The sequence below is a fragment of the Pantherophis guttatus genome, chromosome 2, assembly GCF_059756535.1.
Source record: "Pantherophis guttatus breed Tessera chromosome 2, ASM5975653v1, whole genome shotgun sequence".
NCBI classification, from domain to species: Eukaryota; Metazoa; Chordata; class Lepidosauria; order Squamata; family Colubridae; genus Pantherophis; species Pantherophis guttatus.
Genome location: NC_142064.1, coordinates 114,636,284 through 114,657,483, shown reverse-complemented (window position 1 = coordinate 114,657,483; position 21,200 = coordinate 114,636,284). Strand labels below are relative to the sequence as shown.

At 40.3% G+C, this 21,200-nt stretch overlaps 1 long non-coding RNA gene across 2 annotated transcripts in view; it reads left to right on the top strand.

Annotated features, from left to right (window-relative positions):
* Nucleotides 1-81: 81 nt before the first annotated feature.
* The window catches only part of LOC132709533 (uncharacterized), a 36,594-nt gene continuing 15,475 nt past the window's right edge, over nucleotides 82-21,200 (top strand). The window contains exon 1 of one of the 2 annotated variants that reach the window (XR_009620563.2): nucleotides 82-218. This is a non-coding gene — a long non-coding RNA (uncharacterized LOC132709533). Of the gene's footprint in view, nucleotides 219-17,783; nucleotides 17,967-21,200 lie in introns of those variants that run through there. The other variant, XR_015732350.1, reaches the window with a different exon arrangement.

Here is a 21,200-nt window from a genome sequence, read left to right as displayed (position 1 = left end):
GGGAAACTACTTTTCTTGTCTTTTCCTGGGTGGGTACATCAGGTTTTTGGTTTGAACACTGACATTTTGCACTTCCCACCTATTGCCATGAAGGGAAAGATGTGTGTAACTGGGAGTAGGGCTGTCCTTCCTCTGTTCAGGATTGCTGTCTGCTCCCAACTCATGACCAGTGAAAACTGAACCCAAAGTCCACGAAAAGAGAAGCCCTTGGACTACAGGTAGGTGGAAAGAAGTGTTGGGGGTGAGCAACTTACTCACTATGTAAGAAAATGTGGTTAGCTAGACAATAGATAACTCTCTCCTTTTAAAGTCCATAAACTAATAGATTTTTTAAAATGTATTTTTGTGATAGAGGTGAATGCTTTGGTGAGAACTCTGAATGAAAAGGACAGCAAATGAAACACCACAAGCAAGCATTGCTTCTTGAAAATATTTCTCTTCTTATCATGCAGATGGATAGGGAGTATTTAAATCCAACATGTAGATAATTTAGTAGAAAGGACAAGCCTCTGTTCTTGCCAGCCTTTGGCACTCTTCAGAATTATTGGAAATACAACCCCAAAATTCCCTAGCAAAATGGGTTACACTATGGGCAGGAATCAATAATACGGCACTTCTCTCCCTTCTTTGTACAGTATGTAACTTCCATACATGAGTGACATCTGCAAAGGAATCCATCAGACTATTGCATTCCAGGAAGTCCTGGGTGGTAATATACACTTCCTCTTTTCAGCTAAAATTAAACTGATTGCTCGGGTGGAATAATGCTCCTTAGTCCCTTTGAATAGGTCAACTTCTATTGGTATGACTGAAAGTTTCACATGACTGTGGTCCTCTTTTCTCCGATGAACTGTCCCTGATCTCTCCCTGGGGACACAATTGAGGAGTCCCCACCCACTGAATAATATCTGCTGACAGTGTTAAATGCAGTCACAAGCAAATCCAAGCATAGTCTGTGTTTGTGGGCTTGACAACACAGAACAATACATCTGGGATCCACTTTCCTTCTTTCTTCAGCCTTCTTTCCCTCTGACCTTCCTCCCATGAGGAATCATTTCCCCCAATTGCTCTCAGAGGCAAATGTATAAAAGAATAGTTCCCTTTGTTGGTTTGTGTCATGAAAATAGGAAGCCTGCAGATCTTATAGATCCTCTCTCTTTCTTCAGCTGCTGACGCAATGGCAAATGCTGGATTTTCCAATATTATATCAGTCTTAGTTTCATTAATTTAGGGAAGAGAAATGAACTTGGGGAAGCTTTCACCAAGTCAGTGTCATCCATAGGCCTTGGGTTTATGAATCAAAATTTTGACATATTTAGATGGGCCTAGGTTGTGGAAGGCTGTCCAGCGAAGGACTTCCAAATGAGATGCATATTGAAAGCAAGGCAACTTGTTCATCAAACTCATATTGGGATTGGCTTTGAATAGCTTTGGTCTGCTGCCTCATGAGTGGCTGGTACAAGGAGGGAGGCAACCGCTTGAGTAAGCTTGGTGCTGAACAAAAGAGGAAGTTCACATAATGATTTGAAATAATCGCTCTTTGAAGTCCACAGCTGGACAATTTTGTTTTCATCATCACCTGCTTGAACTGAACTTTTAAGTAATTTTTCCCTGATGGAAATATTAATTTTATTTTGTCTTTCAGAGAGTTAGCATGTTCATGCTGAAGTGCTATCCCCCAGCGTAAATTGCACTGTCCCCATTGCCTCCCTTTTCTTCAAATCTACCATTGTATTAAATGTCTCCATAAATGAATCTACATTAGGATGATCAAAATATAGCTCCCACCACCACATGCACATCAATTAATCCCTTCCCAAAGGCCTCCATTTCATTTTTATGCAACCCATCATTGCCTTTCTAGCCCTTTCCACCTCAATATCTGATTATTCTCATGGGCTTCATTTGTATATTATTGACTATGAAATTTATTATTATTTATTTATTTATTATATTTCTGTACCGCCTTTCTCCCATAGGACTCAAGGCGGTGTACAGTCAAGAAAAATATAGATACACAAACATCATAAAATTGCTAATTAAAATTATTATTATAACATAGTTTGGCCCAATTAAATAGAACCTAAAATTAGATAACATTTTAAAAACATTCACATGTTCATATGTTTAGCCCCGCTTGTTGGAACATCAGGGTTTTGAGGACACGGTGGAAAGCATGGAGATCAGGGATATTTCGTATCTCAGGGGGCAGTTCATTCCAAAGGGTTGGAGCCCTCACAGAGAAGGCCCTCCCCCTGGGAGTCGCCAGTCGGCATAATTTGACTGACGGTACCCTGAGTAGTCCCTCCCTGTGAGAACGAACTGGTCAGTGGGAGGCTATTGGTGGCAAAAGACGGTCTCGTAGGTACCCAGGTCCTAAGCCATGGAGCGCTTTAAAGGTGATAACTAACACCTTGAATCGCACCCGGAAGACCACCAGGAGCCAGTGCAGCTCGCGTAGGAGAGGTGTTACATGGGCGCAACGAGCTGCGCCCATAATCATCTGCACGGCTACATTCTGGACCAGTTGGAGCCTCCGGGTGCTTTTCAAGGGGAGCCCCATGTAGAGAGCATTACAGTAGTCCATACGGGAGGTGACTAGGGCATGGTGACTGTGCGCAAGGCGTCCCGATCCAGAAAGGAACGCAACTGGCGGATCAGGCGAACCTGATAAAAGGCACCTCTGGCCACGGCCATCAAATGATCTTCTAAAGATAGCCGTGAATCCAGGAGGACACCCAAGTTGCGGGCCCTCTCTGTGGGGAGCAAGATCTCATCCCCAATTGTCAGTGATGGTACCAGCTGACTATACCGGGACACCAGAAGCCACAGCCACTCGGTCTTGGAGGGGTTGAGTCTGAGCTTGTTTCTCCCCATCCAGACCCGCATGGCCTCCAGGCAATGGACATCACAGCAAGGGCATCATTGGGGTGGTCTGGGGTGGAGATGTATAGCTGTGTGTCATCAGCATACTGATGAACACTCACCCCGAAACCACGGATGATCTCGCCTAGCAGTTTTATATAAATGTTGAACAGAAGGGGTGAGATGACTGACCCTTGCGGCACCCCACAAATAAGGTGCCTTGAGGTCGACCTCTGCCCCCCTGCCAACACAAACTGCGAACGGTCAGAGAGGAAGGAGGAGAACCACCGAAGCACGGTGCCCCCTATTCCTAACCCCTCCAAGCATTGATAGAAAAAATGGCCAAGATAGAAATGGCCAAGCATTGATAGAAAATGATTTCCCCCACAAAGGATTTTTGTTGGAAGGCGATGGGGGGGGGGGAGAGGAGCACGGACTATTTTTTCCTAGCTAGAACATTTTAAATATAGCACTTCCTCACATAGTTCTCTTGGTTAATCATCTGTGGCTCTCAGCAAACTATTCAGGCTTGTGCAGTTAAAACATGATTCATACTTGTAATCATACATGAGGACTGGAACAATGAGGACGTAGCTGATGTGTGTGGGGGCAGCAGTCCAGACCTCATGATTGGAATATTATGCTATATTTAAGGGTAGTGTGGAGGAGGGACACAGACAGCTTCTATCTAATTACACCAAAAGAACATAATCTTCTGGCTCAAAGAAGAACAGAAATTTGACTGGCCGGCACTTGCCATTTACATAATCTGTATTAGATGATACTCTACAGAATTACAGTTTAAGCCAATTGTACTAATCCTACTAAACAAGATCTTATGTCTGTTCCAAAGTGACAATCTTTGTCTCCTGCATAAGCATCACAGTTTTTTAGAATAGTAATGTTACTAAAAATTGTACTTACATAAGTAAAAAGTGATACAAGCTAAAAAAATATAAAACAGAAAGAAAGGGGCAGAAAAGAAAAATAGAAAAGAAAAAAAGTAAGAATATAGTATATTCTTGCTCCATCAGGAAGCGCGGGAGGACCCCTTGGAGGGTAGAGCCGAGGATTTTGTTCAGTATCTGTATGACAAAATCACTCAGATTCGGGAAGATTTGGACTCCGACTGGGTAGTCTCAGGGGGAGAGACAGGGGCAGGTCTTGAGAATGTTATCTGGGATGAGTTTGATCCTGAGACCCCTGAGGACGTGGACAGGATTCTGGGTAGACTGAACGTGACCATTTGTTTATTGGACCCGTGTCCTTCATGGTTAGTACTGGCTTCCCGGGAAGTGACATGAGGCTGGCTCCAGGGGATTATAAACGCTTCGCTGGGTGAGGGTGACTTTCCTGCCGCCTTGAAAGAGGCGGTGGTGAGGTCTCTCCTCAAGAAGCCTTCCCTGGACCCGGCAATGTTGGTAAATTATCGTCTGGTCTCCAACCTTCGCTTTGTGGCGAAGATTGTTGAGAGTGTGGTCGCACAACAGCTCCCCCAGCACCTGGATGAAACGACGTATCTGGATCCGTTCCAGTCGGGATTCAGGCCCGGGTACAGCACGGAAACGGCATTGGTCGCATTGGTTGATGATCTCTGGAGGGCTCGGGACATGCTGCACCGGTTGGAAGAGTTAGGGGTGGGAGGCACTGTGTTGCGGTGGTTCTCCTCCTTTCTCTCTGACTGGTCACAGTCTGTGTTGACAGGGGGACAGAGGTTGACCCCGAGGCCCCTCATATGTGGGGTCCCGCAAGGGTCTGTCCTCTCGCCTCTCCTGTTCAACATTTATGTGAAGCCGCTGGGCGAGATCATCCGTGGTTTCAGGGTGGAGTACCATCAGTACGCTGACGACACCCAGCTGTACATCTCCACCCCAGATCATCCCAACGATGCCCTTGAAGTGATGTCCCGGTGCCTGGAGGCCGTACGGATCTGGATGGGGAGGAACAGGCTCAGGCTCAACCCATCCAAGACCGAGTGGCTGTGGTTTCCGACGTCCAGATGTAGTCAGTTGACGCCATCACTGACTATTGGGGGCGAATCATTGGCCCCCACGGAGAGGGCTTGCAACTTGGGCGTCCTCCTGGATTCACGGCTGTCTTTAGAAGAGCACTTGACAGCGGTGACCAGGAGGATTTTTCATCAGGTTCGCCTGATTTGCCAGTTGCGTCCCTTTCTGGATCGGGACTCGTTACGCATGGTCACTCATGCCCTTGTCACCTCCTGCCTGGACTATTGCAACGCTCTCTACATGGGGCTCCCCTTGAAAAGCACCCGGAGGCTCCAACTGGCGCAGAGTGCGGCCGCGCGGGTGGTAATGGGAGCGACATGGGGTTCCCATGTAACAGCCCTCCTGCGCGAGCTGCACTCGCTCCCGGTGGTCTTCCGGGTGCGCTTCAAGGTTTTGGTTACCACCTTTAAAGCGCTCCATGGCTTAGGACCTGGGTACTTGCGGGACCGCCTACTACCACCAATAGCCTCCCACCGGCCGGTACGCCCCCATAGAGAGGGGCTCCTCCGGGTGCCGTCAGCCAAACAATGCCGACTGGCGGCCCCCAGGGGGAGAGCCTTCTCTGTGGAGGCACCTACTATCTGGAATGAGCTCCCCCAGAGATACCGAGGATCCCGGATCTGCGCACCTTCCGCCGTGCTTTAAAGACCTTACTATTTCACCAGGCGGGCCTGGCCTAATTTTCTCCCTCTTTTATAAAAGATTTTTAATTTTTAAATATCTTTTAGTATTTTATACATTCAATTTTAAATTGGTTTTAAAAGTTTGGGGTTTTAAATTTGTTGGGGCCAAAATTATTTAATTTGATTTTATTCTACTTTTAAATTTTGTATTGTATGTGTTTTATTGTTTGGCTGTGCACCGCCCTGAGTCCTTCGGGAGTAGGGCGGTATAGAAATCAAATAAAATAAATAAAATAAATAAATAAATAGAAAAAGAAAAGAAACAAAAAAGTGACTTTCAACCTGCATCGCAACAAGTATAAACAATTTTAGTAATTTAACACCTCCTCTTAAAATACGACAGTTGAGCACTTCTTCCACATTCCCTCTCTTATTTATAAACAAAAACATTGCCACTTCAATCCTGGTATTAGTAAAAGTACATTAAGGGTTACAAAAATAACAACATATCTATGCTAAAGTTGATCCAATGAAACAATTTTATATTTTCTTCCTTTTACTTCTAACAATTTTTGTTTTAATCAAATAATTGTATTTGTAAGTCTTCCTTCAAGATTCAAGATTCTTCAAAATATTAACAAACCTCTATTGTTAATTTACTTTATTGATTAGCCCATGGGCCATATCAAAATGCAGAGCTCCAAACACAAATTATTACTAAAATCTGATAAAAACAATTTAAAATGGAATTGGAATAAAATACAATTTAAAGGGAGATTGGAATAAAATACAATAATTTAATATATGGATAAATAAAATATGATAAAATTATATTTCAGTGTCACTCCTACAATCTACCCCAATCAGTCCCACATATGCCGATCTCAACCAAACCAGGTTGCTCAGGTACTGTGATGTATTAAATGTTGTTTTCAAATTCTGGCTGTACATTAGGTAAGTTATTTTGATATGGGATTCCCAATGGATCATTCATTTAGTATATAGACCAAGGTACCTGTGTCTCACCCTCTTATACAGGCAACAATCAAATAGGATGTGAGCCAGGTCTTCTACCTCTGCCGCTCTGCAAATGTAGGGACGTCCATTGTAGGGTATAGAATGGAATCTCCCATATCTGACCATTGTGTCAAGCTGTTCGAATCTCGCTAGCATAAATATCTCCCTAAGATGTTTTGGCATTTGTAACTTTAAATAGCTGTCTATTTGAAAAGAATGTTTGCATTTGCTCAGCCATTTCAAGTTACTAAGGATAGCTACATTATTTTGTGCTTCTATATCCTTGATTCTTTGGGTAGCTCTTTTTTTTTACTTGTTCCCCTGTTACTCAAGAGACAGGGAAACAAGACTCTATTGTATAGAGCAGTGATGGCTAACCTTTTTCCATCGCATGCCAAAGGCGGGGGGAGCGCAGGAGGGTCGCACGTGTGTGTGCCCACACCCATAATTCTATGCGCCCTGCCTGTTGCGTAATTTTAAGGATCAGACTCAATAAATGATTCAAGAACAAAGTATTCAAACATAGCACTATTTATTTACAGTAGGCATTCTATATTCTCTGAATGATTGTAGATAGAAGCAAGTGGGAGGTCCATACGTCCCCTTTTATATTAGTGAGGCGGAGTAATAGATGGGAGTGGTTACATATGAATACATTAAGAAGGAAATATAAATTAACCCCTGATATTCTGTGAATATACATTTTCCTTATTTGAGAATAAGGCATTTACTTGTAACAAATCCCCCTCTAAATGCCGATTCGATATACAACAATAATTACATTCAGATTCAAAGCAATATAAAACTTGTAGTTTAGAAGTTAAATATTTGTATTGTTTAGATGGCAAAGGCTTAGTCAATATGTCAGCTATTTGTTCTGATGTTTCGCACTGAACGGCTTTAATAAATCCATCTTGAGATAATTGTCTTACGTGTTTGAATTTGATATCTATATGTCTGGATCTTTGACCAATAGCATCAGATCTAGATATCTCAATAGCAGCTTTGTTATCTTCATGTATGATAAATGGTAATGAAGGATTTTTCCAAATATCTGATAATAAATAATTAAACCATACAAGATTATTGGAGGCTTTAGACAAACAAACATATTCTGCCTCGGTTGTTGATGTGGCCACTAAATCTTGTTTTCCAGTATACCAGTAGACTGGACAATCGTTAAGAAAAAATATATAACCTGATGTGCTTTTTCTGCATTTAGTATCACCTGCCCAATCCGCATCAGCGTAACAAGTGAGAATGGGCTCTTTAACATTATTAGGTTCCAGTAGTAGGCAGAAGTCTAAGCTGTGCTTTAAATACCTTAATATTCGTTTAACGGCTTCCCAATCATACATTAAGGGTTTGCTAACATATCTGGATAACAGATTGAGGGGTAAGGCAATATCAGGTCTAGTCCAATTAGATATATACAAAAGGGAACCAATAACTGATCTGTAAAGTGTATTATCTTTAAATTCAGGGGATGATTCATCCATGTTTCTTAAGAAATCGGTCTGCATTGGAGTATCACAAGTCTTAGCATCATTCAAATTACATTTGTTCAGGAGTTCTATAATTTTATCTTTCTGAGAAAGTTTAAATCCTTTTTTGGTTTTACTGATTTGAACTCCAAGATATTTGTTTACCTTTCCCAATGATTTTAAGAAAAATGTTCATTTAGTTTTGTTACAAATGTATCTCTTTTCTCTTTATGTTTACCGATATATAAAATATCATCCACATAAATTAACACAAATTCTAGAGAGTCACCTTCTTTTTTAACAAAGAAACAGTTGTCTGCAGTAGTGGCATTGAAATTCATAGTTTTGAGTACGTTGACTAAACATTCGTACCAACGTTTGCCAGATTGCTTTAATCCGTACAAACTTTTATTCAATAACCAAGTTTCATTTTTGTTTGTGTATTGGCTATGAGGTGCTCTTACATATATCTCTTTATCAAGCTTTGCGTGTAAATATGCAGTCTGTATGTCATATTGAAATACATCAAGATTAAGTGCAGATGCTATAACTAAGGCTGTCTTAACACTCTCAGTCCTTACTGTGGGAGAGTATGTGTCTGTGTAATCCTCAGGATATTTTTGAGCATAACCTTGTGCAACTAATCTAGCTTTATATAATGTGTTGCCTTCTTCCAGATTTTTAATTTTGAATATCCACCTGGTGCCTATAATAGTTTTGTCCTTAGGTGCAGGAGTAGGTGTAAATACACTTAATTCTCGCAAACTGTCCATCTCTTTGGCCATGGCTAATTCCCATTTTTTTCTTTCTTCAATGGGGAGCTTTAATACTTCCTCGTATGTGTTTGGTGTTGATGTTTCATTATTCATGTACATTATGTAATCCTTGTATTTACTTGGCACCTGATTTCTGTTACATCTGATTGTTTTTTCTGGTTTGCTATCATTATCGTGTAGGTATCTTGCCTCCTTTTTTGTTAATGAATCTGTTTTTATTCTGGGGTGACTATTTGTCCATGTTTTATTTTTGTTTCCATGTGTGTTGTGATTGAGTTCTTCTCTATCTATTTTATCTTGATGCTCAGTGTCTAATTTTGTGGTTGGGAATATCTCATTAAGATGTATTTTAGACCAATTGGCCTGTTCATGAAATACAGCTGTTCTAGAAATTATGAATTTGTTGTTATTATCAATAAATCTGTACCCTTTTGTGCCTGTTTCGTATCCCATGAATCTAAGTCTTCTGGATACGTTCTCTCCTTTACGCCTCAATTGTTTTGGTATGTGTACATCTGCTGTGACTCCAAATATGTGCATGTGTGTTATTTTGGGTTTTCTATTATACATTAATTCGTATGGCGTTTTGTTTACGATGCTGGACCAAGTTCTGTTTTGAGTATAATTGGAATATAGTAATGCTTCTGACCAGAATTGTTTTCCTAAACCAGCATCTTCTAATGTACACCTAATCATGGTTTGTAGTGTCGAATTCTTTCTCTCTACCACTCCATTTTGGAATGCAGAGAAAGGGCTAGATGTGAAGTGTAGCATTCCTTTGTTTTTTAGCCATTGGGAGAATTCTTTTGACATGAATTCAGACCCCCTATCTGTCATGATTTGTTTTATTTTAATATTATGCTGTGTTTCTACACGTTTGTAAAACTCTTTAAATTTTTGAAATGTTTCATCTTTGTGTTTCAAAGTATAGACAAATCCGTAACGACTATAGTCATCTACAATAGTTAGAAAGTATCATTTTCTATATGTGATTGATGGGGTTAATGGACCAACCAGATCCATATGTACCAGGTCAAAAATGTGATTAGTTGATCTTGTTGCCTTTTTTGGCTTGGGATTAGTTCTGAGTTTTGAGGACTTACATACTGAGCATTCCAAATAATTTTTACAATTTTTTATTTTAACACCTTCAGTATGTTCAATCATTTTTTGTACTACAGGAAAACTAGCATGTCCCAATTTTCTATGTAATATATGTGCACATTCATCGTGGATTGGTTTTCCAATTGTAGGTTTTTTGTTATTGAGTGTGTCATTAGTAGATGTGTTTTTGTGGTTATGATTTGTTTCATGTTCCTCATTATCACTATTGCTATTGTCTTCATTTTCTATGTTAGTGTCATCTTCCATGTTTGAATCAATATTGTGTAGCCATTTTTCTTTTATGACCAAATATGGTAGACCCCCTTTGATAACCACACTACCCAAACTTGTTTTGTTTTTCTCTAGTGTTGCTTTTCCTTTTGAGAATACTATATTTATGTCAGAATCTCTACTTAGTTTTATTGCACTAAGTATGTTATGAGGTATTTCTGATATTAATAATACCCCCTCTATTTTCCCTAGACCGGGTAAGTTTACATTTCCTCTACCAATAACTTGGACTTTTTCTTGATTGGCTACCTTAATTACAAATTTATCTTCTATAAAGGAAGATAGTATTTTTTTGTTATGTGTTGTGTGATTAGTTGCCCCAGAATCAATGAGCCAATCATTATCCCCTGAATGTTGTATGTTAGTTATATTATGTTTATCTAATCCATTTAATGATCCAGACTTTCTATCTCTCGAATTATCTCTGCCCCCTCTATGCTCTCTAAAATTAGGTGAGTTTCTATATCTATGTCTATCAATGGACGATTGTCTGTTATGGTATTTGCTTCTATAGTCATGTTTTTGTCTTTCTCTAAGAAATTTAGGACAATCTCTTCTACAATGTTCTTTGGATCCACAATTATAACATTCAATTGATTCTCGATATTTTTCTTGAAATACTACTCTCTTACTTTGTCTATGTTCTATGTGAGTATTACAGCGGCTCCTTCTTAAATTATCTTCAGCTATTAGCTTATTTGATAAATTCTCTATGGATAAGTATCCCAAATTAATTGTGTCTAAATGTGATATGTAGTTATCCCACGATGGGTCTAATGAATTAATGATAACACTTTTCATTGTTTGATCTGAAATTATCTCTCCCCTTAAATGTAGCTCTGCCCTGATTTTGTTTAGAGATATCAAATGTTCACTTATAGTAACCCCAGGTTTTATCCTAGCTGAGAAGAAATCTTTAGACATTCTTGTAGTGGTCGCTACACTTTCACTATGAAACAATTTAAACATGCAGTGAATAATTTCTGAGACAGTCAAGTTATGCTTAATACTATGGTACATAGCAGGAGATATACTAGATATTAATAAGTAGAATGCTCTGTGGTGCAGGCAGTCCAATTTTAGAGTCCAAGGCCTTTTGGGGGGGTTAGTTATAAAGAATAATAAGTTCTCTTTTAGAAAAACAACCTGAAGTTGTTGACACCATTCCTGCAAATTAATACCATCTATTCTCAGTTTTGGGAAATCATTGGGCAAGTTCCCAATATTATTTGTTCCATTACTTACAACTGGAGGTTGTCCATGATCTTGTAAATGTTGATAGTTGCAGAATGGTGTGGGTATGCTTGCAACGAGTCTGAATGGCTCTCTCTGCTCTTCATGTCCTCCGTAGTTGTCTGTGTGTGTTTGCGCATGCGCGTTGCTCATTTTGCTTCTGAAGCTGTCGGGAGAGGTTCTCGTTGCTGTAGCTCCCTCGTAGTGTTCTTCTTCCGATGACTCGGTCTCCGGTTCGATCTTGGGTGTCCAGGTGACGACTGGCGCTTGTTTCTTTTCACTGAAATTGTTCCTGTTGAGGTCTCTGGTCCCTGGAATCGTCTGTGGCGTGGGGGAGTATTTACAGGGTTCTCTGGGTTCAGGCGTTGGTGCTCTCGTCGTTTGGATAGAAGCGGGTAGATTCCGAGATGTTTGCTTGCTTGCTTGTCTTTTCTTTATTCTTTGATTGCCAGCTTTCGTTGACTCTTTTGTAATTCTTAATTTTGGGCCGAATGTTGCAAAGAGAGTTTTCATTGCTGATTCTATTTGCATTTCGATTGAAGTTTCTTCGATGTCTGTATCAGATTCTTCTGAAGAGTAGATTTTTTCTTTTTTACTTTTTACACTATGTAGGGCTTTTCGCGCCAGACATTTTGAATTCTGTTTTCTGATTGGCTCTGCTTCGCTCATCTTAGTGGTCTGTTGAAACCAAGATGGCTGCCATTCAAAATTTTGTGTGGGACCGTTAGTCTTCTTTTTTGTTATATTCTTATCTACAGGCAATTCGCTTACCATTTTTAGTTCTTTAGATTCATCTGTTACGATGTGTTTTTCTCTCGCTGCTCCGCTGTTTTTTATGATGTCTTGGAGGTTCGCGATGAGATTTTCGTCATCTTTTTGGCTTTTCAATAGTCTCAGTATCTCTGATCTGAGTTTGTTGTTTTCTATCTCGTTCTCTTCCTGGTCATCAGTTTCATCGATTATCTCCTCGTTGTCTGTAGCACAGTCTTCAGATTCTTTTGTTATTATAGTTGTGGATTCATCGATCATTTCTTGATCCGTTTCCATCTCTTTATTGTGTGCCCTGGTGTTGGGTCTTTCTCTTTTGTTTCTGGAGTTTTCTCTCTTAGGCATATCTGATTTTTATTGAGTCAATCCAACCATCCTCTGCTACCAGATTGTTGCGTAATTTTAAGGATCAGACTCAATAAATGATTCAAGAACGAAGTATTCAAACATAGCACTATTTATTTACAGTAGGCATTCTATATTCTCTGAATGATTGTAGATAGAAGCAAGTGGGAGGTCCATACGTTCCCTTTTATATTAGTGAGGTGAAGTAATAGATGGGAGTGGTTACATATGAATACATTAAGAAGGAAATATAAATTAACCCCTGATATTCTGTGAATATACATTTTCCTTATTTGAGAATAAGGCATTTACTTGTAACACTGCCCCCCCCGCACATACATGCATGACCCCCCCTGCACTCCCCCCACTTTTGGCACATGATGGCCCAGTTGGCCCAGTAGGCTTTCTAGGAGCCTTGGGAGGGCAAAAACGGCCTTCTCCACCCCCCCAGAGGCCCTCCGGAGCTGGATTCAGGCTATTTGCCGACTTCCGGTGGGACCAGAAGGCCCGAAAATCAGCAGGCCAGCGCACACGTGAGTGCCAGAGCTGAGCTCGCGTGCCCACTGATATGGCCCTGTGTGCCATCTGTGGCACCCGTGCCATAAGTTCGCCATCACGGGTATAGAGTATAGTATAGGAATATATAGTATTCCTAGTATAGGAAAATTATCCAAGTCATTCTCCTGGTTTATTGTTTGTGTGTCTCTTTTAATTACTAAAACATCAGCCAGTTTCTTTTGTATGTCCAGTGTAACATCTTTTTCCAGATCATTGTAGCTGGTCATTTGTAAACCCACTTTCAATTCAGTCTTGATCTTATCAAATGAAACTTGTTCCTCTTCCATAACTTCTTTTAGACAAATCTCTCTATAGGAGCAGATGTTCTCTATTGATACTTTTAATAATAATTTCCAAATCCATTTTTCAAAAGCATCTTTCAGTATCTCCAATGTTAGAATATTTTGCTCCATTCTGTAATTGTAAGTTGAGTTTATGTTTTCTCCTTTAATTATAATCTTTAGTTCCTTCTCGTTCCTTCTAATATCCAATGTTTAAAAATTGTATCTTACCATGTTTTAAAAATATTTAAAACAAAAGCATTATCCCATAGGAAGGATTCTTTTTAATTAATTCCAAAATCTTATTTCAAATTTATCTGGACCTTTAGTGCAGTTGTAAGATTTCTAAAATCAAACTTTTAATCACCCCTTTGCTGTTTTTATTTTTATTTTTAATCTTGTAGTCAACACTTTCTTTTGCTAAGGATTGAAGAGAAACTCACCTAGTGCTATCAAACTTGTCAATCAAAGATTTCTAATAACTGAAGAACAGTTAACAAGCAATTTCCAAAAGTAATTAGAAAAGCAGGTATGTGGACATAGTGTCCTTTAAAGGTGCCTGCCATGGTCTGACTAAGATAGTATCGTGCATCATCTCCCACAGCTCTAAAATCACTGGAAACCACTTGCAGTCTCCTTGTGAAGAGCAGCTGTCAGGACCACTTGCGAGTGATCTCAAGTCCTCTCCTTGTCTGAATAGGTTTTAAGAGCTGGTCTACTTGCCAAGTCTTTGTTCTTTGCAGCAGCCATTGGCTCCAATTTTTGCAGAGCCATCTTTCATCTGACATTTCCTCCTCCAGTTTGCATGGACTATTTTTCTTAAGTTTCCATTGGAAAACTGCATTCAACTTCATTCCCTTAATGCAGTTTCAGTTAAAGATCCAGTTCAGACCTGCACTGGCATTGGTGACAAGCCATGATGACATCACATACATCATCACATACATCATAACATCATTGTGCAGATGACTATTTGAGTGATGATGTCATGATGCATATTATTTCTCTTGCCTCCCTGCAAGTGCCCTAAAAATTTGTAATGGCTAGATAGAGGCCTCCGTAGTCAGCCTTGCCTCTAATTCAATCCAGTTCATGGGACAACATTGTTGTTAAAGGCAGTTTCTTCTGTCTTGCCTTCTTCAAAGTCAAGGGGAGGTTATTTCATTCCAGCCTATGTAACATCAGACATGAGTTCATGTTTGTTATATCTCTGTCATTCAGACTATATTCACATATTGAACTAAACCATAAATCATGACTCATAAACCAGTGGCTGGTTTTGCATAACACTGATCACATTTTGAGGCTGCCTGACTGTGAACTCAGCCTCACTTTATCTTTCTTGGAAATAAAATGAAAAAGGCAGTTCCTGTGTGTCTCTCAAACAAGGTTTGGGATAACAAGAACAATTACTTGTTGTGCTTTAATTTTGCATCTGGAGGCAGGAAAAATATAAATAGAAAAACGTTTCATTGAAATGTTTGAATTTCAATAAGATAGATAAAATTAAACAGCTCATAGGAGGGAGTAAAATGAAGTTAAATTGAAGATTTGTACAATTAAAATAATGCCTACTTTTGGCCTTATTTGGAATTGCATTATAGGAACTTAAAGAAAAAAAGACTAGTCTTCAGTTATAAAAGTCCTTGGATAAAGCAAATCTTTTTCAGTCAGGATTGGGGCCAGTGGTGAAATTCAAAAATTTTCCCTGCCAGTTCTGTGGGTGTGGCTTGGTTGGCATGGCTTGGGCATGTGGCTTGGTGGGCGTGGCTTGGTGAGCATGTGACCGGGAAAACCAACTATCACACTTTACACAGAAATAACACAAAAGCTACACAACTGACTCACACACAATGCAAAAGCAGCTGGACTTCACACAAAGTGGCCCCTGCAACAAGCAGGAACCTCACAGAGTCACAGAGAGCTCAAAAACAAACTTATCACTTTACACAAAAATACTGGTTTGGACCAGTGGTGGGTTGCTCCCGGTTCACACCGGTTCGCAAGAATCGGTAGAAAAATTTGTAGTAGTTTGGAGAACCGGTAATAACATTGGCTGGCCACACCCCCGAACTGGTCCCTGGCCTGGTCGCCGCTTGCTTACCCTGCCAACCTTGGCCAAAGAGGTTGTAGAAAACAAAATGCCTTTAAAAGCTTCTGGCGATCCCAGCTGAGTTGCCTGATCGTCAGAGGCTTCTAAAAGCATTTTTTTCTGCAACCTCTTAAGGTTGTAGAAAAAAATGCTTTTAAAAGTAAAAAAAAAAAAAAAAGTTGGCCACGCCCACCCAGTCACATTACCCCCCCACCAAGCCATGCCCACAAGATAAGCCACGCCCACAGAACCGGTAGTAAAAAAATTTAGAACCCACCCCTGGTTTGGGCAATAGGTAGTAAAAAAATACTTTAAAAAGTGAAAAAATTTTCCATCCATCACGCTGCAGAGCTGATTGTTCCAGCTGCTTGTCGGAACCTTTTAAAAATGTTTTTAAAAACTTTTTTTTTACTACCTATTTGCCTGAACCGCTAGTAAAAAAATGCTTTAAAAAGAAAAAAAAAAGTTCAAACAATCAGCTGTGCCGCGTGATTGTCAGACCTTTTTTATTACTTTTTAAAGCATTTTTTTACTACCAGTTCCAGTGAACCAATAGCATTTTCACTACTGGTTCGGGCAAACCACCCCAAACTGGTTCACCCCTGGGCCAGGCTATTGATTGAGACAGCATTGGTTGCACTTGTGAATAACCTCTGTCTAGAGGACTTCGGATGCTGTGTTATCCTGGCCTTATTGTATCTCTCAGTGGCTTTCAATACCATCAACTATGGTATCTTCCTGGATCAGCTCCAAGGATTGGGAATGGAGGGATGCTATTTTGGAGTGGTTCTCCTCCTTTCTCCATAGCCAGCACTAGTTGGTTTGTGGGGAAGGAGAGGTCCAGCCACTGGCCCTGTAACGTGGTTTGGCTCAGGGCTCTTTCTACTCCTATTTAATGTCTACATGAAGCTGCTGGGAGAGGTCATTGCTGACATGGATTTCATTATCATCAATATGCTGATAATACCCAATTATACATCTCTATCCCATGCTTGACAAATGATGCTATTCAGCTGCTGGATCATGCCTTGAGGCTGTTAGGGCCTGGGTGGGGAGAAACCAGCTATGATACAACCCTAACAAGAGTGGTTGATGGTTTAGGCCCCCCAGGGGTCAGGAGAGTTAACATCTCTGATTCTGAATGGGGTAACACTTAGAACAGATCTGGTGGGCAGTTTAGGGGTCCTCTGGGACTCATGGCTCCTGCTGAAAGAGCAGGTTGAAACTATGGATAGGGGACCATTGCACAAATCAATTTTAAGCACCCATTCCTGAACCAGGACACCTTCCACACATTCACCAAATGAGTCTGCCTTCCATCCTGAACAAAAGAAAAATTTCATCATAAGCTTAAGAATTTAAATAACCTGAAATAAGCAACAAAAAGCTAAATAAGATTTTAATCTTAGAATGTTATAAATGGACTAAGGGCCCAGATGAAATTGAAATACTTAAGCTTTTACAATAAGGTTTGGAATTCATTATAAAGAACAAGCAGTTTATTTCAGTTTATTTACAAGACAAAACAAGGATAAGTAATTTCATGATTTCAAAAAGTGAACACTAGAGGGATTAGCAATTTCAGGCAGAAGAAAGGTTTATAAACCTGTAAAATGTGCATTGTACATTATAACAATAAAAATTAATATAATAAAAAGGAGATTTTTGAAGACTGTATCAGAAAAAAGTAGAATTTGACAGAGCCGAGGACATAGTGAAGGGAGTGATGATAGCTTGGGCAAAAAATGTAGGGCATACTATTGAATTAGAGGATTTAGAAACAATTTGGAACAGAAATTATAAAATAACAAAATCAGCAAAATATAAAGAGAACCAATACAAAATGTTTTATCATTGGTATTTGACACCTTCAAGATTGGCAAAAATATACCCAAATTTAACCCCAAATTGTTGGAAATGTGGACAAAAACAGGGTACCTTCTTTCATTCATGGTGGTTATGCCCAGAATTGGAAAAAAAAAATTGGAAAAAAAATACAAACTTGGTTACAGGAATTAACTGGCTTTCAAATAGAATACACACTGGAATTGTTTCTTCTCAGGATAACGATAAAAAAACAACGTACATCATTCTACATATAATAATGGCGGCAAGTCTAGCCTTTGTGCAGTGTTGGAGAAATACAAATATACCCTCTGAAGTTGCCATGGTAACAGCACACCCTCCCGCCCCACCACATCTGGCCAGAGGAGGAGGGGGAGGAGGAAGAGGACCGCCGGAGCCTTAGTGCAGGAGCGAAGCAGCTCCAGACTTGCCTTCATGCCACATTTGTGCTCAAGGCAGCCTTTGCCTTCTGCCACTTTGGGCTGGATCTTGCACCCACCACGCTCGGCCGAAGAGCTGCGGGTGGGGTGGGGGGACGGGACACAGCAAGGTGATGGCCAGAGGCTTAGTGCAGGAGTGAAGCAACCCTGTATTTCCCTTCATGCCACATTTGTGCTCAAGGCAGCCCTCCCGCCGTTTCGGCCTCAGAACTGTAAACCGTATCCTGTGCTAAGGGTGAGTGGGGCAGGATTGCATTGTTGCTCCGCATTGTAATGGGCTCCAGGAGGAGGAGGCACCCCATCTCCCTCATTGTGAAGTGTGCTAAAGTTCACTGTGCTGCACAAGGCACTGCAAGAGTGCCTCATGGCCTGCCTGATGCCTCAGATCAGAATCAGAGGAGGGGGGGGAGAGAGAGAGAGACAGAGAGAGATACAGAGACGGGGAGAAAGAGAGGGGGCAGAGAGAGACACACACACAGAAGGGGGAGAGGGGGGAGAGACAGAGACACAAAGAGAGATACAGAGGGGGGAGAGGGGGGAGAGAGAGACACACACGGGGGTGGGGAGAGAGGGGAGACACACACTCAAAGAGAGATACAGAGAAGGGGGAGAGAGGGAGAGAGACAGACAGACACACACACAGATACAGGGAGAGAGAGAAGAGAGAGAGATACACACAGAGAGGAGGGAGAGAGAGAGGGAGAGAGAGAGGGAGAGAGAGATACAGAGGAGGGGAAAGAGGGGGAGACACACACACACACAGAGAGAAAGAGATACAGAGATGTGGGAGATAGAGAGGGGGAGAGAGAGAAGGGAGAGAGAGATACACACAGAGAGGTGGGAGCTGGCAATAAATAAATACCCGGGCAATGCCGGGTTATCAGCTAGTTCTTAATAAAAGCACATATCATGTACTGGGGGAGTGAAGCTGATGAACAAAGTCTTTGGAGTGTTGGGTGATTATGTCCTGCTGAGCTAGCATTGTTTGTATCCTTTTCTTAGGAAATCCTCTAAGTTTCAGTTCTACTGTTCCATGAAATGTTTTAATTGTCTAACAGTATTAGCTGGCAGAAATTTCTGGTAAATGGCAATAACTACAGTATATGCATCGCCAGTAAACAATTCTTTGTTCCTAAATCCACACCAGATTTATCACAAGGCATTTTTGATCTAAGATCCTCCTCAGACACTAAGATCATCTCTCTTCCACTGCAACTGTTTCCTCGCCCTCCTTATGTGAGATGGGAGTGCCTAGAAACACTAAAATTCAAACTTACTCAATGATACATTTTGATTGTTCCAGTATAAGTTGTTTAGAATCATAACAGGCATCTTCTCAATACTTTTTCATCATGACTTCTTCGTGTTCAGCTTCATTTTCTCTTTATAAGATGCTTATATCTGTAAGCTTTCCTCAACTTAGAATTGAAACAAATAGTATTGTTATCTATGGGACCGAAATTAAATCAATAAGATAAAATCTTAATTTTATATCTCATTAGGTCTCATTCACCACTCTCTCTTCCTGTGTGTGCCTTAAAATTAAATAACAATTGTCTGATAGTTGTGGAAATTACAATCCCAGTATTTTTGAAGGGGACCAGATTAAGGCAAAGCAATAGACCTTTCAGAGGTTCCATTTTTTACAAAAGTAATTTTATGCAGGAAGAGATTTTCCCATTTAATGTCTATTTTTTGGTGTACTCCAGCCACAGGAAAATGCAGGCATATGCATCTTCCCACGCCCTGGAATGTCTTTAAAATTTCTGATGGAAATACTGTCATATGAAAAAGAAAGTACATCCTCTTTGAGTTCTATGGTTTTACGTATCAGGACATAGTAAAAACCATCTTAGAGGTCTTCTAGTCCAACTCCTTGCTCAAACAGGAGACCCTATACCAAGACCAGTCTCTTCTTAAAAGCCTGCAGTGATGAGTAGCAGCTAGATGCTGCTGATCAGGTGCTCTTGATTAATTTATCATCAGCAGGTGTTGAAATTGAAGTTTTAGGAGTCTGCTGCCCTCCAGCATTGAGCTATATGTTAACACAATGTCAAAGAGGAAAGACATAAGCAATGATCTTAGAGAAGCAATGTTTGCTGCTCCTCAATCTGGGAAGGTTCATAAGGCCATTTTCAAACAATTTAAGTCCATCATTCTACAGTGAGGAAGATTATTCACAAATGGAAAACATTCAAGACACTTGCCAATCTTTCCAGGAATGGAAAGCAAATTCACCCACGGTCAGACCGTGCAATGCTCAGAAAAATTGCAAAAAATCCAAGAGTTACATCTCAGACTCTACAGGACTCAGTATGTTAAACTCCATGACAATATAATTAGAAAAAGATTGAACAACCATGGGTTGTTTGGAAGGGTTGCCAGGAGAAAGCCTCTTCTCTCTAAAAAGATCATGGCAGCATGACTTAGGTTTGCAAAGTTGCATCTGAACAAATCACAAGAATTCTTGAACACTGCCCTTTGGACAAAAGACCAAAGTGGAGATGTTTGGCCATAATGCATAGGGCCACATTTAATGAAAACCAAACACAGCAGATCAGCACAAACATCTCATACCAACAGTCAAGCAAGGTAGAGAAGGTTGCAGCTACGAGACCTGGGCATCTTGCAATTATTGACTTGGCCATAAACTCCTAATTACTAAATATTCTAGAGTCAAATGTGAGGCCATCTGTCTTAACAGCTAAAGCATAGTCAACATTGGGTCATGCAGCAGGACTATGATCCCAAGCATACCAGCAAATCTATAACAGAATGGCTGAAAAAAAGAATCAAGGTATTGCAATGATCCAGTCAAGAGTGCTGTGAATAAACAAATGTTCACAAACATCAATGAACCGAAGCAATGTTATAAAGAAGAGTGGGGCAAAATTCCTCCACAACAATGTGAGAGACTGATAAAATCATATAGAAAATTATTCCTTCAAGTTATTGCTGCTGAAGATGTTCTAAAAGCTATAGAATCATAATGTGTACTTAGTTTTCACACATGGCTTCTCCAGTTTGGCTTTTTTTTTGTAAAATAAATGATGACGTGGTATAATATGTCATGTGCTGTTTATCTGAGCTTGTCTTTACCTACTTTTAGGAACTGCCAAGAACGGGATGATTTTTTATTATATCTTGATATGTAAAACCATAGAACTCAAAGAGGGTATGCTTACTTTTTCACATGGCTGTAAGATGTGCACTTTCTTTAGAAACTTAAAAGCACACCTCAATTTTGGCACAAATGCCATAAAAAGCCCACTTTTATCTAAAGTCTACTCGTGCTATTCTCTGTAAGTTATGATCTATAATCTTCCCTGTAAGACAACATACTCTTGCCCACATCCTATCAACTAGGAGGTACATGGCACATACTGACTCTGCTTGTGATTTATGCCTTTACTTTCTTGATTTATTATTCTTGCATTCTTTGTAGTTCAAGCTTGATTCTTATCACCTA